General features: G+C 43.1%; 1 pseudogene; it reads right to left on the bottom strand.

Annotated features, from left to right (window-relative positions):
* Positions 1–408: 408 nt before the first annotated feature.
* LOC120234603 overlaps positions 409–24,587 on the bottom strand; it is a 156,347-nt pseudogene continuing 132,168 nt past the window's right edge.

Raw genomic sequence — 24,587 nt, 5'->3', positions numbered from 1 at the left:
TCCCTCATTTCTGTCTGCGAGCTCTGTTATGGACTGCATGTTTGTGCTTCCCTATTCTTATGGTGAAGCCCTAACCCCCAGTGCGATGGTATTTTAAGATGTGGTCTTGGGAAGTAATTAGGTTTTGATGAGGTCATCCCATCCTATGATGGAATAAGTGTCCTTATTAGAAGAGGAAGGGAGACTAGAGCTCGCTCCTTGCTATGTGAGTACACAGCACAGATCAGAGAGAGGGTCCTTGCCAGGAGCCAAATCTGTTGCAACCTTGGTCTTGGACTTGCAGCCTCCAAAACTGAAAAATCAATGTCCTTTTTATTTATTTATTTATTTATTTATTTATTTGCCTGTCACAATAACGTTTATTATGAAAACAGGCTGGTGTGGGGACAAGGGGACAGACAAGTACATTTAGGTTGGGTGGCTCATCTTCACATTGATGCCATACTCGCTGAGGGCAGGGGCCAAGTCCTCCGTGGCTAGAGTGTACTTGCGGTCCTTGCTCTTGCTTCGGGAGCTGCCAGAAGCCGTGCCCTTCATTTTGCAGTGCTGTAGGGCATCGTTGGCAATATCTGAGATGAATTTCCGGGCAGCTAGGGAGATGAGGCCTCAAAGCCAGCGCGGTTCAGGTAGTAACCAGTCACTGCGTCTGGGATCGTAGGCGTGTAATCCTCCAGCTGCATCAGGAAGTCCCCAGAGGCGTGCTAGACACCACCGGCTTCACGTCTCCGTTGGCCGCGCTCAGCAGCACGTAAACCCCGTTAGACATGGCCCCCTCCGGGAGGGCCTAGCCCATGGTATTTTGTTACAGCAGCCTGAGCTAAGACTTCATGAAAGGCATTTTTAACATTTATATTCTTGGCAACATTCTATTTAAGATAACATATGTATTTATTCTCTTAGACAATGGAAGCTTTCTCTATAGCTCCCCTCTTCTTTTCTGAGTTCTCACTAGAATCTTCTATAGCCCCCTCATTTCTACCACAGACCCTTCAGAGCAGTCTAGACTTTTTTGCATCATCTTCCCTGAAATTCTTCTCGCCTCTACTCATTACCCAATTCCAAAGCCACATCCACACTTCCAGATATTTGTTACAGCAGCACCCCCACTTTCAGGCACCCGAATCTGCAGTGGTTTCCTAGGGCTGGTAACAAAGTACCATAAACTGGGTGTAAGCCACAGCCATCGATTGCCTCACAGTTCTAGAGGCTGGAAGTCTGAAATCAAGGTGTTGATGGCATTGGCTCCGTCTGAGGGCTGTGAGAGAAGAGTCTGTTCCAGGCTTCACTCCTTGGCTCATAGATGCTGTCTTTTCCTTTTGTCCCATCACATAGCTTTCTCCCTTTGTATGTCTGTGTCCAAGTTACCCCTTCTGATAAAAACACCCATCATATTACATTAAGTACTCACCCCACTCTAGTTTAACTAACCATATCTGCAATGACCCCATTTCCAAATAAGGTCACATTCTGAGGTACCTTCAACATACGAATTTTGAGGGTTAGGAGGGTTAGGACTTCAACATATGGATTTTGAGGGCACACAATTTAACCCACAATACCTCCTTTACTCTGGTACCAGCTGATTGGGCCAGGGCTTCTGATTTACCATTGGCCGTTGGCCAATGACGTTTCCTATTGAGAAGGTCACTCTTGGGTATTTGGCTTGAAAAGTCTAGAGACAATCAGGAAGTTTGCAGGAAGAGCTGAAGCTGAAAGACACAGAGAGTCCCTAAGATATATAGGAGTCCCTAAGCAAACCGGTTATGTAGGAGCAGCAGCACTGGGTTTCAAAGATGCTGAGATTTGTGGTTAAGGATAAAGGGCAGAGAGTGGGAGCAAAAGGAAACTTTATAAGCCACACAGAAAGAGCAGATGGAGAGAGTAGTGGAGTTCTGCGAAGATGGAGCACTAGAGGAAAGAGAGGTGAGATCTCTGCCAAGGTCCCCAGGGATGGCTAGAGTATGGTTCCAGGCTCCCTGAGCCAGGTCCTGCTGGGGTCCCTGCTCTGTGAGTCCTGAGTGATTTGTCCCCATCTGAACTCCTGCCTCGCTTTCTCCCACAAACAAAGCAAAGCAAAATAAAGCAAAACACTCACCTGAGTTAGTTCAGCTCAATCTAAGGCACAGCACAAAGCTGGTCCTCAATAATAATTAGTCTTCATTGTTTTTGTCAGCTGATAATTGGGCCAAAGTTCTCTGACACAAAAATGCCAGGCTAGTCAAGTAATGGTCCTTCCGGAATGATTGGTGCCCAAACCTCTTTGATTTCTATATGAGTTGCAATGAGTTAAAGCACCATTAGAATTTAGCTTCTTTTAGTAACAGATCCTTTTGGACTTTATAAGCATTAGGGACTATTGCACTTAAACAACCCTCATTTTTCTGTTTATGAACTGAGACGAGGAGGTCACCATAGAGCATTAGCTTTCTTTCCCTTTATTCTCTAATTGCAAAGGTGGGAGAAGAAACTAATGAGAGAAAAGAGATGGCTTAACCGTTGCTAAGCAACCTTTGTTGGCAAGAAATGTAAAAACAAGATTCAAAGAGCTCCTAATTGGGCAAATATCTTAGAGAATATTTATAATTTCAGAGAGATTTGTTTCCAGGCCATTCTTTTTTTTTTTTTTTTATTGAAGCATTTAATCCCTTATTTTAGAGATGGTTGTCATAATTACATAAAATTTTATCACTTAAAACTAATTTTGGAGTGTCACTGATTGGGTTCCAAGTATTTGCAGAAGACACATTAAATGTTTTTTTAAAATTTTAAATAAGCCTCAAAGTGTATATAGTTTATGCATGAAGTACCATGGCTCTCCATATCTATAGCTGAATAAAGCATCTTCTTGCACTGGAAATAAAAGGGTGGCACTTAAGCTTACTATTTACATAATTATGATCTCTGATAGGGTGACCGATTCATCATAATTTTCCAAGAACTCTCCCAGTTTGGGTACTGAAAATTCTACATCCCAGGATCCCCTTAGTCCTGGGCAAATGGGACTCTGGTTTTGTTGTGATACTTAGATTGGATTCGGAATAAACCTTAGGGCATCTTTCCTGGGCACAGATTAACTTCATATCTGAGTGTTCCTCTGGGTGTGATAGGGCTTTAATCGCTTGGTCGGGTCCCAAGAGAAGGTAGTTTGGTAGAACCTATTGGAGCTCATTGGCAGTGAGAATGAAACCAACCTGTTTTTCCTCCATTTCAGTTTCCATAATCTGTATTGTTGGGCCATATTCTAAGATTTCAACTTCTTTTAGGCCTCCGATGGTTTATATATGTAATAAGTTCCCATCAGTAACATCTGTCATTTTACAAAGCAATTCCATTTGGCATAGATAAGGGTGGGCGTGTTCAGCAGTAAAGCATGTACAGCATGGAAAAGAATGTCACTGGGAGGTTCTTAACTGTTTCCTAGGGAAGGGGTGTTGGTCCTTCTATGGGGGCAGTCACATCCTGTCCCATGAGGATGGGAGAATTCTTACCACACCACCAAACCACAGCAAGTTGATCAACGATGTGTTCACCTGCCCCAGAGGTTCTTGATACATAGTCCAGTTGGCTTTGTGACCAATTGGTGTTCATCCCATTGTCTAGATCACAGAATTTTAAGATGCAAACTGAGTGCTATGTGGAGGCCCAGGGAAGAGGAGATCAAGGTGAATAAATGGCTGGGAAATAAAACAGCCAGAACAGAGGTAATTTAATCTAGTGAAAACAAGACAGGTAATAATCAGTACTCAGGTAGATAAGGACTTTCTTAAGTAAGGGGTATCTCTTCCACTGAAAGACAAAAAATAAAAGAAATTGTGTACAATCCCAAAATGCCAGATTTAGGTGGGATATCCTGACATCCAACAGGCAATGATTCTATCGCATGTAATCTGACAGTACAGAGATGCACTGTGTCAAAGATTAAAGAAGGATTACTCAAAGCTTGACCTCATAATTCTCTCCATTATCAGTTTATACACTGCAGGGGAGACCGTAGCTGAACATAGCACAGAGGTGTCCCTCAAACTAATCCATGGTAACTCTCACTCCTTGAATAATATAAGGAAGCTCCACAGTGATCTGTGTGTATGTGACTTAATGGTTAAGAGGCTGATAGAGGAAATGTGGATGCAGATTTAGCAGCTAGATTTATTAGCACTATGGTTAGGTTGCAAAGATGTGGAATGAAACTCAGTTGACAGCCATTAACATACCACTTAGTCAAATGAATAGAATTACTTTTTGAATTGGTACTAAGAGAGGACAGTGGTGTAACATTTTTCACTAACAAATGCTGCGAGAATGTGAAGTGCATTTAAAGGAAGGTAGGGGTCTTTTTGCAGGTGCATAAAGGCGGGTAAAAACTGGGAGAGAAGCAAAATAACAGGAAATCATCAGCACAGTCTGTTCTGGGAGAACAAGGATACCAGCTTCTGGGCTATCTTGTTTGGGGAGTGTCATCTATGCACTATGCTCCTTAACATGTGAAGAAGAGGTGAGACTATCAGTACCAAAAAGACTTGTCGGCAAGTCAGCAAATACCCAGAATTCTAAAATTCTGAAAGTCCAGTTCTCGGACTTCAAGGGATCATCTCACCCATACTGAATGGACAAGGGGAGTGTGCAGGATTGGTATGCAATGGGAGAACTTGCAGGAGGCTCAGACATAGCTTTTTACGCCATCCATTTTGTCCCCAGTCTATCCATAGATACATGGACTTCACCTTAGATTCTTGGGGGCTACTGTGTGGTTAAACACTCAGTCAGCAGAACTCATTCTTCCTGTCCTGTCTTTTTTACACTGACACATACTCACACACACACACACACACACACACACACACACACACACGAGTCCCTTGGCCTTTTTAAGCCTTTTCATTGTCCTCTCTCCCCTCCCCAGAACTTCCCGGGTTCTGCCTCCCCCCTTCTGTGAACGCTGATATAACACCCCAGGCTCCTCTGCTCCACGGGGCACATGCTCCTTGCGTCTTTAGAACCTGACCTGGAAGAATCCTTACAAACACAACCCCTGCTGCAATACCCTGCTAGGATGAGCTATAAATCTGATTGTGCTAACAGAGTGTCTGCTTTCTGCCAACCTTAAGATACAATACCAAAGCCTTTCTTCCACTCCTGGGTCTCAGGAGCCACCAGGTTCCAGAAAGGAGAAGCTTGTCCTGCCACAAACACATCTGAGGGTTGTCATCTGTAGAGCACTTACCCCGGAGCAAAGGGTTTGGGGAGGCTTAGTCAGTAAGCAAAGGTCTGGACTGGAAGGGAGAGAGGGAAGGAAAAGAAGGAAGGGAAACGCAGAAAAGGAAGGAAAGGCAGCACCCTTGTCCACTAGGCCTGTGGAATGCGTCTGCCACACAGGCTGTGTTACAGGATGGTAGGTGTTACGTAAGCCCCTCTCAGCTTCCGCCTTTGCTGGTTCTTATCCTCAGAACATCCTTTTGTCAGATTGTGTGGCTTCTCCCTCGCTCCGCTTAGCCTCTGCTCAAATGCCACCTTGTTCGGAAAGCCATTTCCTGACTGCCTTTGACGCCTTATCCTGCTTCTATAGACGTATCACTGCCTGGTGCCTGATGTAGCTACGTGTGTATCGTCTGTCCCCCCCGCCCCCCCGCCCCACTACAGTGCAAGTTGTGTGAGCAGAGACCTGCTGGTTTCATTCAGTGCTACCCCCAGAACAGTTTACAGCAACATAAAGAAGCTCCATAAGTATTTGTTGAGTGAAAATTACAGATAGAGGCTTTTGTAGAGCTTTATGGATGTCTCTAGGATTTATTCTATTAGCATAAAGCAAATAAGATGGGGACTGAGGTAGTAGGGCTGTGGTGTGTGGTCTTCAACTAAAGTAAACAGCAGAACAAGACCAGGCACTCCTTGGTTTGTAGAACACCAGATGCTTCCTGGCAGCTACATTTCCTTCTTACTGTAATCAGTGAGAAGGATCCCTTAATACCTGGGGTGTGAATCACCAACGGTATGGTCTTTCAGACACTGTGAGCCTTTGAAAGGGTGGGGGTGCTTGGGGGAGACTAGTTAGATGCACAAAGCATAAGGCAACTAGGAACTCTGTACTTTTCCCCAACCCTCACCACTCGCCTCAAGGTAAGTGAAAGTCTTGATTTGACTGGTTGACGTGTACTTCAAGACGCTGCTGTAAGAAAGCAGAAAATGTCTGCCCAAGCAGAGCTTTGAGATCCTGGAATAAAGCCCAAATAACCCACGAGTAGACAGAGGGGAGGAGAGATGTGAGGGAGTCAATCAATTTAAGCAAAACACCCATTGGGGGTTGGGTGCATGTCTAAAACGCCTTGTTCCATCTTATTGTCATTCCCTCAGACTACTACAGAGAGCTTGCATTTTATCCAAAATAAATATTCCAGTAGATGACATCTAAGCAGACCACCTTAGCGTTATAAAGTTGAACTTCAGTGGGTTTCTCCCACACCAGGATTTGACACTTTTATGGTGGAGAAGAAGGAGTGGGGGGGAGCTGTCTTTGAAATGAGCAGTCTCTTCTCTCTCTAAATCCATTTTTAGTTGATCTACAAACCTCTAGCCCAATCAGTTGTGTCATTGAAAAAAATAAAAGTTTTCCTTGGAAATAGTTTCCCCCACCATTATCTGATATTAAAAAATTTGGACTTTTTCTAGCTGTTTGTGTCATTTTCCATTTTATTTGCACACTTACATATGCACATTTCCCCCTTTCAGTAGTCTGCAAGATGTTTGTGACTTTTCCTTAAACTTGATGGACATGTGAGGGAGATTTGACAGCTCTGTTGTGTTGTTTCTCAGAAGGTCACGTCTAAGACAGAGGGGTCACACAAATCAAAGACGAGCTGAATACCTGGTGGAGAAGGCCAATAGCTTTAGAAGAGCTTCCGTTTTTGTGATTATTTTTAAAAATTACCCTTTCCATTGTGTCAAGTAGAAAGGGTCATAGTTCTATGCAAATCCAGAGCATACTCTTTGTGCAAAGCAAGATGACCACTGGACTAAACTATTTATGTCATCGTTTCTACCAGAGATTTGAGCTAGAACCTTTTCCTGCTCTGTGTACCTGCTCTGTGCCTAGGACACTGCCGTGTAATAGGGGCAGGCACTCAGAGGAAGAAAAGATAGGATATAATCCTTTGGCTTCCTCGGGGGCTTCTGTACAGGGGGACTTCTCATAAATGCCCTAAAATACCTCTTCCCAACTCAGTCTTGCTCCCTTCAATCTGCTCTTGACACAGCAGCCCAGGTAGGCTTCTAAAAACAATGAGATGGTGGTTCATTATTCCACTTGAACACCTTCAGTGGCTTCCTCTGTGTAATGGGATGAAGGTCAACATTTTTTTTTTAGTGTTATTTATTTTTGAGAGAGAGGGCAGGGGAGGGACAGTGAGAAGGGGAACAGAGGATCTGAAGCAGACTCTGTGCTGACAGCAGACAGCCAGATGCAGGGCTCCAACTCACAAAACACGAGATCATGACCTGAGTCAAAGTCAGATGCTCAACCAACTGAGCCACCCAGACACCCTGAATGGTAACATGTTAAATATTACTTACCCCTACCTTACCTCTCCAGCTCCACGTTTCACGGCTTGCTTGGAGCTCCAGCTGTGAACCATATTCTGGATGGCTCAAACATCTCTGTCCTCTTGTTCTCAGAGGGTCCAGCCTTCATCTCTGGGTCCTTGCAGATACTGTCTCCACTGCTTCATGTTTCAAACATGGCCTCTTCCTTGCTCTCCTCACTCAGGAAACCCCCCTTCCTCCTTCATTCTCATAACACATCAAGTCCTCTTCCAGATTCTTCTGTACAAGAGCCTGCAACTCAAATGCATTTGTTTGCACGCAGGACAGGAAATCCATTGAGCGAAACTGGCCCTGCAGCAGATAGTTAGGCATGGTGCAGAGTGAATTGAAGAGGGACATGCTCCTCCAAACGGACAGCCCCTTCTCAGCTCCAGACAAGTGTTGCCATTTGGGAATACCAGCCCATGCTTGCCATCTTTCCTGATTTTTAAAGAGAAGTTAGTAATCCAGGTTTTATGGGATATGCCCTGATGTCAAACATGCTGTGTAAGCCCATACATAGCCTGTGGGCCATCAGAAGAGGCTCCTGTTTTGTTGTCTTCACTATCTGCCCTGTGGAGCTATAAGGGCAAGTCTGTCTGTCTTATCTGTCTACCTATCCATCTATCTATTATAATTCCAGTATAGATAACATACAACATTATATTAGTTTCAGGTATACAATATAGTAATTCAACACTTCCATACATACCCAAAGTTCATCACAAGTGGACTCCTTCACTGTGCAGAAGATTTTTATCTTGATGAAGTTCCAATAGTTCATTTTTGCTATTGTTTCCCTGGTCTCTGGAGATGTGTCTAATAAGACATTGCTAAGGACAATGTCAAAGAGGTTGCTGTCTCATATTTAGGTCTTTAACCCATTCAGAATTTATTTTTGTGTATGGTTTAAGAAAGGGGTCCAGTTTCCTTCTGCATGTTGCTGTCCAGTGTTCCCAACACTGTCTTTTATTGAAGAGACTGTATTTTTTCCATTGAATATTCTTTCCTGCTTTGTCAAAGATTAATTGACCATATAATTATGGGTAAGAAAATGGTTTGTTCCATTCTTTGGAGCAAGTCTGTCTTGTTAATTGTTCTACAGTATTTATAATGCATAGCCTGGGACCTAACATGTAGTAGGTGTTCAAAAAAATACTGATTCAATAAACAAATGGCTAAATTGAAATATCAAACCTAGCTAATTTTTGCAAGCTGCTGCTTCTCAAGTCACCAAAATCTTATCCTGAAGATTTGTCCAGATTGAGTTGAAAGGAACTGACCCCTTCTACTAAACACCACTCCCACCCAAATTTCCTCTTGTATCTGTTTTCTGGAACTGGTATTTATCCAGATGTGTCACTGGTTTAGGTAAATCCATGAGCAGTTAGGGGATTTTTGTCTTCTTCCCTCACCGCTTTAGATCTTCCTAGGATCAATTGCCAAGGAAAGAGGGAGATATTTTTATAGGCAGAAGAGGGGGCTCAGAGGGTAGAGTGTTGATAGGCCAGAGGGGGAATTCTGTTTATTTCTTGATGTGTTTATTTCTTAGGTTCCTCCTCCCTCTCCTGGGTCTGAACTTCAAGGCTTCTCCAGATACAAGAACACATGCCCATCTAGATGGTGAAAAATATCCTTTTGCATGGACAAGCTGGAGTCCAGCTGGGAGATAGCCCCAAAGGGGACCCCACACTGAAGGTGAGAAAGCTGTCTCTTGCAAACTGAATTGTTTTGTTGCAAGCTACTTTCTGCTTATTTATTTGTTTTTCCTTCCTAGGCCTTGAGTACAGTTTTGTTTAAATGTTTCAGCCTTGTTTGGAAGGGGAGTTACTTGAGTAAGAGTAACAAATGAGGAGCGTCACCCTTCAGAGGCCACCTAGTGGAAGCCGCAGAAACCGGGAAGGGGAGCTAAGGCATCGTAGGGTGCTTGTCAGAAATTCAGATGCCCAGGCATCCTGCCCTCCTCAGATCTCCCTTCATCTAGAAGTGAGACTGAAATATCTGCCTTTTGAAGAAGTGCTTACTAGTTTGAGAAACACTGTCTACGGGAATGGGAAGGTGGATTCTTCCCTCCTTCATGGCTACTTTGCAAGCTGAGGCTTTGGTTTTGTTCAGAAAGATGATAGTTTCTTTCCAAGGCAGAGATAATGTTTATTTCTTGATGTGTGTCTTCGATGGCATGATCTGATAAAGGTGCATCTGGCTAAAATGGCTCCAATGACTTGGTCCTTTTCCACAGCCTCCACTTCAGATCTGTTGCTCACTTATGCTGAGCAGAAGAGACTTTGGCGCTTATTTTTGTCAATGAGGGCACGGAGCAAGTCCCTTCCAGGGGCTATTTTATGGTTATCCTTTGGCCTGTTTGTGTAGTAATCAACTGCGGGAAGGGACTGTTCCAGTGCATAAAAAGAGACATGTAGTGACGCTCAACAGGAAAGCAGTTCTTTTCCAAATAAACAGCCTCATTGTTTCTCTGCTCCTTGGTGTTGACAGCGTGGGCGGAGTGGGCGGCTGACCAGCTCTGTTGAGTCAGACACAGAAAAGAAAATGAGGGATCAGGGAGCTGGGGAGTTGGCTCTGTCCCTGACTCACTGCGTGGTCTGTGATGAAGTCATCAGCCCCCCCCCCAACAACCCTGACACCCCATAAAGAGACAGAAACAACGTGACCCAACTTTGTAAGCCAAGGATGTACAGATTCAAATGTAGCCTTCAAGTTCCAAAATGGGATGTGTCTGCTTTTGGGAATAGAGGCCAGGGAGGGAAATACGGACTGCTGCTGAGCCACAGTAATTTTGCGGGGAAAATATTATTCTTGAGTTAGACTAGATATTTCAGTCTTGGCTTTGGCAGTAGCCTGTGTGACCCTGAGCAGGTTACCTGATCTTAGGCATGTCACCTGATCTCACAGCTGGTCACTCTCCTTAATGTAAAATGGAGCGTGGGGGTCAGGTGACCTCTAAGGACTGCCTGACTGCTCCAGTCATGTCTATGAGTTATTAGAGGAAAAGTTCCTTTGCTCAAGAGCACCATTTCTTACTCTGAATTCCTTCAAGGACCTGTGAGAGGTTGAATTGGTTTCTGAGCACATATTGTAGGACAGAACTGGCTGGACCAAACCTCCGGTGTGCCTTCAGCTATAATTTAAAATTAAAACACTATGAAACTATGAAACAAATGTTAAGAAATGCAGTGAAGTTCTCATTTTTCCCACTGATGATTTTGACATCTTTCCTTGGGAACAGTAACCAAATTCTTTAAAAACAATTTTTTTGGTGCCCCTGATTTGCAGGAAGCTAGACTGTGTGTTTATTCTCTCTCCTGGTTATGTCAGCACTGGAAAGATGGCCTTGCTGTCTCTGCAAGCATTCTGCTGGTAAGTGAGCCTTTTCCCCAAAGAGGGAACTCTGTTCAGAGAAGGGGAATTAGGGTGTGACGTGCAGGGTAGAAAGAAATTCTGAGGAAAAAGCAGGAACCGTGAGTACTCAGTGATAAATTGAACCCATGGTCCCAGCTCAGGTTTGGATCTCTGGTCCTTGTTCTAATCCAGACAGCTGGGAAGGGAGTAGCACCTGCCTCATGGGCTCTTTTAGCACTACCTAAACCCAAGCTGGCTGATTAAAAAGATATTCCGAATTATTATGAGAACTCAGATCATTATGCTTTTGTTTCCATTAGAAGTCTTTTGACCAAGTTCTTGGGATTGGGGGCTGCTGGATAGTACAAGTCACAGAGCAAGGAATGTTCTGTCCATCTGCTTGAGCCCCACAATTCCAGGATGGGGCCTCTGGATTCCTCTCCCCTTCCCATCACTGTGTCCTTCTCTTCCCTTAGAAGTTCTGTCACTGCCTGAACACAGCTCATCTGCCTCTGGGCCGGGGGACTTACCCTCTCTTCTGAAGCAGAAAGCAAACATCAATTCAGTCATTTGTTGAAGACCCAGCCTCCTGGGAAATGACCAAGTTACGTTCCTAGTTTCTGCTGCATAAGACCCAAGGGTCAAAGGGTTACTCCCAAGTGGCTGACACATATTTATTGACTACCTGTAAATTTGGGGTGGTGAGCTGGGGCCAGGGAATGTGATAGGGGCCCCATCACAGAGGCTTTTCTTCCTTAGGATCTTGGGATGGACACACACTAAGTAGTTTTAAGCAAGAAGGTGAAAGATCATATTTGTGTTTTAGAAACATCACATAGTGCTGAAAATAGATTCTGGGGCAACAAAGTGGCCATTGGGAGACATGATGGTGGCTAGAAACAGGGGTAGTATGAGTAGGAATGGAGAGAAGTGCATAGATGCCTGAGGTCTGGGAGGTAGCGCTGACTAGTCTTTGTAGTTTTTTGAACGTGGGGGACAGGGGATACAAGAAAAGGGGGGAATCTGGTTTTTAGTTTGGACAAACGGTTGGTACTGAAACCCACTCACTAAAACTGGGAACATAGGTGGAGGGACAGGTTTTGTTTCTTGGGAGTAGGGGCATTGAAATGATGAGTTTATTTTTAAATCTAAGACTCTGAGGTATCTGTGGGACATTTAGATGCAGGTGCTTATTAGACAGTAGTATACATTTATCAGAATTCAGGAAAGAGATTAGAGCTAGAGAAAATGATGGAGATAGTTGAGATTGTCCAGGGAATAGACCCAAGTGGCCACAACTGAGGTCCCAGGACTACACCTCGGGCACACCGACATTAAAGGCATATGCAGGATGGGGCTCTACAAGGGGGGCTGAGCAGGTGGGGCTCAGAGAAGGAGGAAAATCAGAAGGTGGTAAAGGAAGAGCCCTCAGCTGCATCAAACGTGGCTGAAAAGGAAGAAAGATAAAGGTGAAGTGTGGGGATATACAAAACCGGTATTGTTTGGGGCACCTGGGTCATTCAATCTATTAAGCGTCCAACTCTTGGTTTTGGTTCCAGTCATGATCTCACTGTTCATGGGTTCAAGTCCGCATCAGGCTCTGCTGCTTGGGATTCTCCCTCTGCCTTTCTGTCTGCCCCTCCCCCCCACCTCTCTCTCAAATAAATAAACTTTTTTTTTTTTAAAGGGAGCTGTTTGTGATGCTGTCACAGGTAGTGTTAGAGGTGTGGGGAAACCAGAATGCAGTGGACTGAGGAGGGAGTGGCAGGAGAGAAAGCAAAGAGAGAACTATTTCAGAAAGGTTGACTCTGAAAACAGAGAGAGGGGAGGCTGGAGGGCACCTATAGAATCAAGGGAGGCTAATTGACTTATCTATTTATTTTGTTTCACTGTATTTAGCACTTCAGATGAGAGGTATAGTGGTATACAAGTAAAGAAAGAAAAACGGCCATCATATATGTGCAGTGACTTAACTGAATCAGAAAAGCACCATGCTATCTATCTAAAGAAGCCAGACAAAAAAAGACTTCAGACAGACTCCATTTATATGAAATTCTAGAAGAGGCAACTTTACAGCAACAGAGAGCAGACCGGTGTTTGCCAGGGGCTGGGGGCTGAGCATGGAGAGTGACTACAAATGGGCACCAGTGAGGTACTTGAGGTGTTGGAAGCGCTCAGTGGAGGCAGTGCCTGGTGGCTGCCCGTTTGAAATGCCCAGATCTCAGCTACCACAGATCAGTTAGATAACTCTGGACCCCAATAACGCAGTTCAAGTTCCAGCTGCCACAGTACCTTAACTATGAATAATCACGTAAGATAAGAACTTTACAGTCAGATCTTCCGTGTACAGATCACTGTGTGAAGAACAGATGTGCCTGAGGACCAGTGTCCAACCATGTCACTTTCTGTCTGTTGATTATTGGCCACTGCCCCCCCTGTCATCCAGGTCACTCACAGACAGCAAAGTGTATCTTTGTGCTACCTCTTTGTTCCCAGTGAAGACCCACATGATTTTACATAAATGGGTAACTGAAAGAAGGGACTAGCCAACAAACGTGGAGGTGCAGCCAGGAAATGCCAAGAGCTAACTCTGGAGTGGAATTCTAATCGAACGTAAATGGGGTTATGGAAGAAATAACTGACCCTGAGAAGAGTACAGCTGCCATCAGCTAAGAGACTTTAGTGAAGGTGAAGGTGAATGTATTGTACGCACAAATGAAGAAAATTGTTGTGATGAAAAGGACGAAGATGCCTCAGAGGTATCTCTGGTAATAACCCCTGCCCCCAAAGGCATTCTCAGAGGATGCTTCCTGAGTTGTAAGACACTGAAAGTGCAAAGGATACAATGTTGGAAGCTGATCCAAACTTAGAAAAGACTCTGACCAGTGGCCTAGGTGTAGAAAGGATACTCACTCTGGATTATAAATTACATGGCAAGAACGCCAGCACTGTTCAAACCACTCTTGGTAAGCTTTTCACAAGTAAATAAAATCGTTTTCAATGTGTCTGATACTGTAAACTACGGTCTACTAAATAAGTATCTGTTCTACTTTAAAAAAAATTCACTATTCATTTATAATGGACTTTAAAAGAGGTTTTAATATTTTGACAAACATTTTTGTAGGTCAGAACAATAAAAAGTTTTCCTTTATTTATTTAAGATCACTTTGCATGGTTTCAGTTTGTACGGTCATTTTTATGGTTCCATACAACCGTGCAAAGCAAGACCTACCTACGCCTTGACTGAGGGGTGGTTACAGGACTATATATACTTGTCAAAAGTCAGATAATCATACATTTAAAACAGGTGACCTTTATTCTATGAAAATTACATCTCAATAAGACTGTTAATAGTGGCTGTTATATATTGAAATTGGTATTTGACTGATATTTTATATATATTTCTAATCTTGAAGCAACGCTGAAGTGCAGTTATTTTTATCTCAATTTATAGATAAAAGAACAAAGCCTCACAGAGGCCATGTGACATACACAGGCCACGTAGCCAGCGAGTGCCAGAGCTGTGACCAGGCTGCCCCTGGGCCAGTGCTTCGACAATTTGGCTCTGATTATGGGACTCACTGGAGACTTCCCTGTGTCTAGGCTGTACCCTCACCAGGTGGGAGAACCATGTCTGCACCACACACACTGTCGTCCATCCGGCCAGCAGGAAGCAACGTGTGGTGACATGTCCCGTGAATAAAAGTTCAAAAACCTGGGTGGCAGCATGGAATGTCTAATTTCTATAAATAAGAATTAGTGACGGTTCATTACAGTTTTTTCTACATAAAGTCCCAATGGTAAAATAAACTTTATTTATACAAGTTATAGATAGTCTTCTTTCAACAGACCAAAAAATACAAAGATAGTTAAAATTTCCTTTGCAAAGGAGATTTGGGTTCTGAAAGACTCTTTGTGTGTGTGTGTGAAGACACTATTTTTTTTAGTGCTGTTTTAAGTCCACAGCAAAATTGAGCGGAAGGTACAGAGATTTCCTATCTACCTCCCACCCCTACACATGCACAACCTCCCTTATTACCAAGGTCCCCCTCCAGAGTGGTACATTTGTTATAATTGGTGAACCTATACTGGCACATCCTTATCGCCCAAATGCCATAGTTTAAATGGATTCACTTTTGGTGGTGTACCGATGCTCAGATCTCAGTTTTAACTGACTTTTCAATCCTCGAGTTTCAGTAGTTACTTAGTACCTACTATGGGCCAGGCACTTGTTAGGGGTTTTTACACACTACAGTAGTTCCCCCTTATCTGTGGCAGATACTTTCTTTCTTTTTTTTTTTTTTTAATGTTTTTTATTTATTTCTGAGAGAGAGAGAGAGAGAAAGAGAGAGAGAGACAGCATGAGCAGGGGAGGATCAGAGAAAGAGGGAGACACAGACTCTGAAACAGGCTCCAGGCTCTGAGCTAGCTGTCAGCACAGAGCCTGATGCGGGGCTTGAACCCACGAACCGCGAGATCTTGACCTGAGCCGAAGTCAGACGCTTAACCGACTGAGCCACCCAGGCGCCCCTGGCAGATACTTTCTAAGACCCCCCCGTAGTGGATGCCCAAAACTGACATTAATACCGAACCTTACATATACTATGTTTTTCCTCTAAGTGCATACTTATAATAAAGCTTAATATATAAATTAGGCCCAGTAAGAGATGGACAACCATAGCTTACAATAAAAGAGAACAATTATAACAACATACTGTATTAAAAGTTATATGGGTGTGGTGTCTTTGAAGATATCTTTTTGTGCTGCACTCACCCTTCTTCCGGTGATGATGTGAGATTATTAAATGTCTACATGACGAGATGAAGTGAGGTGAATGACACAGGCGCTGCCGTGAGCCTTAGGCTCCTATTGACCTTCTGACCTTAAGTCAGAAGGAGGATCATCTACTCCCCAACTACAGTTGACTGCGGGTAACCAAAAACCACAGAAAGTGAAACCACAGATAAGGGGAAACTACTGTATCTTATTCAGTCCTCGCAAGAACCCTATTATCCTCATTTTACAGATGAGATTCAGATTAACTAACTTGATCAAGGTCTTACAGTTAGAAGGTAGCAAAGCCTAGATTTAAATCTGTATCTGACTCTGAAGCCTACACTTGTACATGCATTATCTCATTATTATTACTATTAACTTATTATTAAATGCCTAAGCGAAATGCCTGCAAAGTTCCTGATGCATATAGACAGCACTCAGCAATGGTGAGCCCCCTTCTGGAAGGATTTTGTTATCAAGGTTGGAAGGGACTTCCTGGGGCCCATCAGGTGATAATGGGAAGGCAGAGGAAATCTCAGGTGGCCTGAACACTGCAGTTGTGAGTGGGACTCTGGGAAGGCAGAGAATAAAGCAGGTGGGGTCTGTGCCTTTGATAACAAGAAGGCAGGACCAGTGCTGGTGGGAAATGATCACATGATGCGACTCTACATGGTGCACTTGTCCCTGGCTTCCTACGTAGGTAGACAAGGGGCAGGATGTCCACTGAACTGTTAGAATACACAGGGTATCTGCTTAGATCAGGTTCGTTTTTGGGAAGACCCCATGGGAGAAGTTGATTTTTCGTTTGCTAATCATGAGACAAGATTTCACAGTCCATGAAGCATAGGAGTTAAAAGTTTAGTGGTTAAGTGTGTGAACTTTCGAGTCAGGCATACCCAAGGCAGATTCGTGGCCTAAGGGCTTAGTAACCATGAGACCCTGAACAACTTGTTTAACCCAATTATTGCATTGGGAAAAGGGACGAAATGCCTACAACCTGAGCCTGTTAGAATTTGCTTAGTAAGTTAATGTATGTGAAGTAGTAAGTGCAATGCAGAGCCTTTAAGAAGTTCTCAACTGGTAGCTATTGTTATTACTGCTGAAACACACAATTGAGGAGGAAATGTTGTCTTATTTCTCATTTTTTTTCTGTATCATTGTTTTTTTTTTTCGAAGATCACCTCTTAGAGTATAATGGAATGACAGCTGAATTTCACAGTAAATCCGGAGATAGGGATGATGCTCACATTCCTTTACATTCGCTTAGTCTGCTTTTATTTTACCTTTACTACAGTACTTCACAGGCTGACTGTTCTGTGCAAATATACTAATATTGGGATTTATGTTATGTTTCAAGGGGAAGATGAGTGCCCTTGGAGAAGTACGGTTTCTAGCATCTGCGTCCTGAGTTTGTGAATTCCTGTATGAGGCAGCTAGGAATCTCACAATCTGGGATGCGTGACCATAAAACAACCAGAAAAAAAGTTGGATTGGAAAATGGAGAAAATGCCTGATGGTAAACCTAAGGCAGCTCCCCAGACTGCGAGCTACAGAAGAAAGAGAGTAACAGGAAACGGTCTGGTTGTGTCAATAGCATGAAGCCATTGTTGAAACTGGCGGGACCCAGGGATAGGACCCAAAATGAATAAATTAATAAATATTAATCTTTGTAGTGGGTATACAGGAAAACACCACATTATTAAGGAACGGTTGTTCTAAACATTGAATATAAGATAAAGATGTTGGCTCTAGTCAAGAAATGACCTGCAAAATTCAAGAGAGAATATGAAAAATAGGACAAGAGACAAGAATTGTCTCTTATTTCTCTGTAGAAAGAGGAAAGTTCGTGAAGTGAAGGAAACGGTTTCCTCGGATGCTTTAAAGGCCACATCCCAAGTCAAGGACAGACAGAAAAGGACCTCACACATCCCCTTTGAGAGTTATGAGTCCATGAGGGTCGGCTTTCTGGCTTGCGCCCCTGAACACAGGACACGTTTCTAAAAATCAAAATCTTAAATCTTGCAACTTGAGTGACTGTGCATTCCTTAGGGGACTTTTAGTCACATTTTTGGCTTTTTCTCTCTGTGGTCATCATTCAATTACATTTGTCAAGCAACCAACCAGACCCCAAAAGGGTGGAAACAATGGGTTGGCTGAAATACCACCCAGGGCCTCTCCAAACACGTCAGACTTTATATCAGGTTCCAGATGACTCGGAGTCCAACCATACACATTTGGAAAAGAGTGTCTTTGTCATTCTGCTTCTCCTTCCCCAAAGTGCAAGGATCGAGGGTCACCTGAAAGCTTTGCATTGCTTTATCCTTCATTTCTGTCCATGTCCTTGCCCTCCCCCCACCCGCGCCCCGTCCCCTGGCAGCCTCGGTTCCCTGGGACAGAGGGGCAAATAACCGTGTGTGAGGAATGGGACGTGAGTCAGTCCTGAAATCTTTTAAGGGTCAATATTTCTTGCTAAGAATGGTTCCTGCTTCCTTGAAGTAGAAAGCATGACTGACTGGGGTGGCTTGGAAGGAAATCTCACAGAAGAGAAATTACAGGATTGAATTTCAAGCCGACTGCTGGTCCAGTTAGGACGGATGGAGCCACAGTGCCCGCCTAGGTGTCTGCAGCGCCAACAAGCTCATAAAGAAACGTAGCTTATTTTCAACAGTACCCCCTAGAGTGTAAGAAAACACCCAAAGGATCTGTGCTTCTGAGCAAATGTGCTTCCAGCCGTAGCTGAGAAGCTGTTTCCATGTGAAACCCTCCCTGATACAAACTGAAAAATAACCTCATTTTGTAAAGTTGTATTTAAAAAAATGAAGAATCTTCTGTTTTCCTGCTACAATCTCAAGAGTTACCACTCCCTCTCGTTCTCTTCCTCCCTACCTTTAGCCCCTCACCCAGAGCTCCACGAATACCATTTTCCTTTACCAACAGCTCTATGCTGTCACCGTGCCTCAACTAATGGCTCTCATTTCCTTCGGTGGTCTCATTACCTCCCCAATCAAGCTCTCCATTGCACTCATATGCAAACTTAACATATTTGGAAACCAAGCTAGATTTTCCACCAGGGCAAGAAGGCTGTTGAAACAACGGTGCAAGACTTGAGTCCCTGTGATGAATGCCTTTTATTAAGTGATTAGACTGAACTTGACTTCCTGCCTCAGGTCAAGTTCAAAGACTCTTCTGTACGTTGTCTCATCACCTCTGTTTTTCTACCTAATCTGAAAATAATAGCCCATCCTTAAAGTAGTTCTCTCTCTCTGGTATCTATTTGCAGATGGCCATCAATACCCCTTGCTCCCCAGCTCCCTGGCGATTTGCTCAGCTCTGCGTGGTGGTGGTAAAAGCTATTTTCTAGTGAGAAATGCAGCAACACACAGCAGAGTGCCAGAGCAGCCTTATTTAGACTCTGTTTATTGACTGCGCCACTTAATTTCTAGAAAGAGCCTATGATCTGTATTCTGATTATTTTCTGAAATGTTTCTCACTGGGTCAATAGCTTTACATACCAAAAAAATAAGAAGGCAAATGGCAACTTCTCTGTGAGCTTACCAATGTGGAGTCTGGACAAGATGCTTGAACCTACTGAGCCTCAGTTTCCTCATCTGTAAAATGGAGGTAATATCACACCTTATGCCATGTGAAGGTTAAATAAGACAAGGTGTATAAACTGACTGGCACAGTGCCTGAGAGGTCAGCACAGTGTGGCAAGTGAGAGCACAGACTGGAGCTGGAGTGTCTTCAAATTCTCCCGCAGGCAAGCCAAATAACTTTGTGCCTCAGTTTGCCAATCTGTAAAAGGGGCAATGATTGAATCTACCTTACAGTGTTGCTTTGAGGATTAAATGAATTCATAACAGTGCTCAGAACAATGTCTGCCATGTGACAAGCACTATAAAGGTGTTTGCTATTGTTACCAAAAAACACTAGTATTATTCCAGCTATTGAAATAGGTTTGTGCTTTAATAACACTGTCCTGAAAACCTGATAAAATCAAGGTCAAGCAGTAGAGTTTTAATCTTTAGGCATACATAGATTAAGATGTTTCATTTTTTCTTCTTTCACTAAAGGAAACATAAACTTCAGACATGATGTTTTGGAAAGACCATCTGGGACGGGAGGAAGTCCCAGGAAATCTGGTTATCTTCACATTCCTCAGGAAGCCCATTGGCTCCAGGAAGACCTGCACAAAGGGGAAATCTGACCTCATAATTGAAAAAGGCTGCTTTTTAAACCTGGAAAGACAAGGTTCATGGGGTGGTTATGAGGGCATTATTCCTCTGCAGCGAGAGAACTTAATATAGCTGGAGGTCACAGGTGGCAATCCCCAACACTCACTAACAAATCGGCATTTTGTGTTTTTAAAAACGGGTGGGTGGTCAGTTCAAAGCATGGTGGGGAATTGTATGTTGATGCCAGTATAGTACTTGCTGAGGAGGTTTGAAAGGCCACACAAAACCACTTATCCTTTAAGATCTTTGCTAAAGTTTATCTGTGCCGATTATTTTGTTTTTCTTTACTTTAAAAACTCTCCATAGAGCCTATAAACATAAACAATGGTTTTTCTAAATGTTTGTGTATTTTGTGTAGCTTTTAAAAACATGTATTCAAAGGAACCATCATTAGAGTGGTCTGATGTAGACACTGGACAGGTGTCTTCCGGTTAAGTGACTTTGGGCAAATCACTTCTCTGAGTTTTAGCTTCTGTATCTCATGCTTTAACCCAGAGGGTTATTGTGGACAGTGAATAAGATGTAGAATATGAAAAAACTCATTTGGACTGCAAACGTGGTAGTAATGAAAAGCCGTTATAAATGTAAATGTATAAAGCTGAGATTGAGAAAGACAGAAGGAGGAGAGGCGAGGAGAGAAAGACATCAGTGTGGACAAGAGGGTGAAGTGTGAGGAGAAAATCAGTTTCCAAGATATTAACTTCAGGCCCAAGAAGAAAGCAGTCTGGAAGTGAAAAGATCCATGAGCACCAATAGAAGGATGCTGGAAATAAATCATGCATCTGCATAAGATGGACTGTGATATGGTTATTAAAAGTTACACTTATGAAGTGCTTGGATGGCATGGAAAACTAAAAAACAGGGCACTGCACTGTGTATATATGGAGAGAATGAAGCCAGTTGTATAAGAAAAGCATCAAAAAGATAGAAAATAAATATGGCAAAATTGGCTGCCTCTGAGAAGTGAGCAATGAAAGCAGATTGCTTTTATGTTTTCATTCTCTCTGAAAATTAAAATGTTCTTTGGAGAACATGAATCAGTTTTTTTTAAGTTCATTTATTTATTTTGAGAAAGAGAGAGTGAGGGGGGACAGAGAGAGAGAAAGAGAGAGAGAGAGAGAGAGAGAGAACCCCAAGCAGGCTCAGCACTGTTAGCACAGACACGGGGCACTGTCTCCTGAACTGTGAAATCATGACCTGAGCTGAAATCAAGAGTCTGATGCCATGAATCAACTTTTTAAGTAAAATTAAGCTAACTACAAATTGTGTGAGCAGAGCTAAGTCAGAGAGGTATAGCCACTGGAGAACATGGGAACATATCCAGAAGTTTCTTTGGGTTTATATGTGGGATTTGAACATTGTTCCCTACTTCCTCGTGGTCTAGTATGTCAACAAGCAATGGAAGCATCCAATGTGCTTTGCTCACATGCAGTACCAGCAACCATTCAACGTGTGTTACACTCAATAGTGTATTGAATCCTCGCTAATACCCCTTGTATTAGTGTGGTAGGGCTGTCCTAACACAGTGCCACAAACAAAGTGGCTTAGACAACACAGATTTATTACCTCACAACTAAGTAGGCCGGAAGTCCTAAATCAAGGCATTGGGGAGGGGGATGGTCCCTTCCAAGGGCTGTGAAGGAAGGGTCTGTTCCAGGCCAGTCTCATTGCCTTGCAGATGGTCTTTTTCTCCCTGTATTTCTTCACATCATCTTCGTGTATGTTTCTTTCTTTTCACATGGTGTTTTTTTTATAAGGACATTAGTCATATTGGATTAGGGGCCCACTCTACTCCAGTATGACCTTATCTTAACTAATTCCATCTTAATGACCTTGCTTCCAAATAAGGTCACATTCTGGGATACTGGGAGTTAGAACTTCAACACATGCATGTTGGAAGGACAAAATTCAACCCATAACATCTATGAAAAAGATAGTCCCATTTTATAGATGTAGAAACCAAAACCCAGAGAAGGTCAGTAAGTTTCCAAGCTTCCAGAACTAGTAAGTGGCACAGCTGGGATTCTAAGGTAGGCAGTCTGATTCTAGAGCCTGCATGATTATGTTCTACAACCTCTTTGGAAAGCTAGAGGAGAAATCCTCTAGAAATAGGCTCCAGTTTTCCCACATAACCAAGCAAGAGAACAGTGTAGCCTGTGACAGCTGAACCTGACTTCACATTTCCTGTGTTGGCTTAAAAATTACTTTCTAAATAAGATAAGGCTAAATTCAATATCCAAGTTTTGCTGTAGTATTCATTGTTTATATTCCAATATGCCTCTTACCCGACTGGTTTCATCCCCTTTAAAACACTAGTTTTGTGTACTCTAACTTCATACGGGATCAGAGTACAAAACAGATGGCGTTAGAACATCTAAAACTTCAGTGAGGTTGATCTGCTGGGGGATGAATGGGAGGAAAGCATTTGCAGGGCCCAGCATCACAGCCCAGCCTGTGGTGATGAATTTGAGGCTTTCTCAATTTTTCCACATTTTAGGATAATTGGTATGGTGCTGCAGTTTTTCTGGGAGATGAAATGGGCATTACTAGGAGGTGTGGCCATGACTGGGTAGAGCTTCATCTGTTAGAGCCCAGTGGACCTGGAGTCATGTAATGGAATAGGCTAGAAATACAGGAAGAGCCTGAACAGCCATTGTTTTCAAGTCTCCCAACTGGGAATCAAGGTTTACAGACACGACCTTCCCATGGGCCCTCTGGACCTGCTGCCTCCCTGGGAAGATCCCTGTCCCTGAGGTCACATATCTCCCCCAACAAGCTGAGGCCTGCATGGTAAAGGACAGAGGATCACCAACACTGGCCAGTCAGGATGCCCAGCATCAGAGGCCTGTCCATCCGTCAGGCCTTGGGGACAGATGAGCAGAGCCACACCAGGCACTTACCCACAGGCCTGCATGGAAAACCAGAGCCTTTGTCCTGAGAATTTGCACACCCAGTCTTGCAGAGTGTCTAACCCACCTCCGGTACCTCTTAGCCCTTAGCAAGTCACTGTTTTCTGATGTCTTAAATCACAAGCTTCCAGTGGAATCTTAGAGTTTTCCGGCTACGAAGCACCTCTGAGAACATCCAGCCTCCTTCACTTTGCAGATAAGAAAATGAATACCAAGAAATACCACATGGCAGTTTGTAGCAAAATCAAGGCCAGAAGCAGCATCTCCTGACACCTTATCCCACACTCTGTCCAGGAGGCCCGTGCCAGAAAGATGCCTACTCTAGAAGCCTCCTTGGACAGTTTCTTCCATTTACTGGAAAACAGATTTCCCCTCTGCACATTCCAGGCAGGCTTTCCTTTGCTTTGTATGCCTGCTACCTCATCTGTGAAGTGAAGAGGAACTACCATAAGTCAATACATACAAAGCACTTGAAATTGTTACTGGCACATAGGAAAAAACCCTCACTATGTGAAACACCATTCTTGCTATTAATATTATTACTATAATCATTCTTTTCGTTTCCTAGGACTGCTGGAACAAAATACCACAAACTGGGTGGCTTAAAATAATGAAGCATGTTTTTCTCTAACAATTCTGGAGGCTAGAATCCTGAAGTCAAGTTGTTGGCAGGGCCATGCTCTTTCCAGAGTCTCTGAGGGAGAAAACGTCCTTGCCTCTTCCAATATCCGGTACCTCCAGGTGCTCCTTGGTTTGTGGCAACATAACTCCAGTCTCCACCTCCATGTCCACATGGCTGTCTGCCGTCTGTGTCTGTATTTCTTGTCTTCTTACAAGGACTGCAGTCATACTGTATTAAGGGCCCACCCTGCTCCAGTATGACCTCATCTTAACTAATTACATCCGCAATGACCCTATTTCCAAACACCATCAAATTCATGGGTACCAGAGGATAAGACTTCAACATATCTTTTGAGGGGATACAGTTCACCCCTTAGTAGTTATTATTGTTGTCAAATCAGCACATTTTAGAATGGGTATTTTTATGCGGGTGAGAGGTGATCATTTCTTTCTTGTCATAGCTTCTTAAAAGCTTGCCTGTACTCATTTCTACCAGAAAACTGATTTAGATACCAGGCATGCAGAAGTCTCAGATCTGCTGGAGGGAAAATAAAAGAAGATTTTTAATTTGTGAGGAAATTGCAAAGCTGATGCATTAATGCAACTCTCTTGTTTTCATTCAAAGAAGCTGTAAAGAAGTCAGAGTTCATCAGCGGAGTGGTTTCGTTGTGGCCATTTATTTCTGACCAGCAATTTCTTAGTATTCTGGGTTTGCATATATAATTCCTCCTTAAGTTTCCTAGAGGAAGAAGAGACAATAAAACTTTGATCAAATGATGACTGTGGCACTCCACGTATCTTATCCCAGTACTGTGATTGTGTAGGACAATTTGTCCTTATAGCGTACTCAGAAGGGAGTATGATAAAAAGAATGCACACATATATGTTCATAAATGTAATATACATGTGTGTATATCCATATACATGTATGTAGGTACTAATGTGTACATATATACATTTATGTACACATTGCTTATATATGCAAAGGATGAGTCATTACCATTGCTCTCCAAACGGATTTATTTGACGTTGGTAATGTAAGTGTAGGTTTACAAACGTTACTAATAAATTCTGGGGCAAATAAGTAAATAGGAAAAATAATTCAGTAACATTTAA

Source organism: Hyaena hyaena, unplaced genomic scaffold, assembly GCF_003009895.1.
Source record: "Hyaena hyaena isolate Hyena2069 unplaced genomic scaffold, ASM300989v1 scaffold_112, whole genome shotgun sequence".
In the NCBI taxonomy this organism is placed as follows: Eukaryota; Metazoa; Chordata; class Mammalia; order Carnivora; family Hyaenidae; genus Hyaena; species Hyaena hyaena.
The sequence above is the reverse complement of the archived record's forward strand: the minus strand, read 5'-3'. Positions and strand labels throughout refer to the sequence as shown.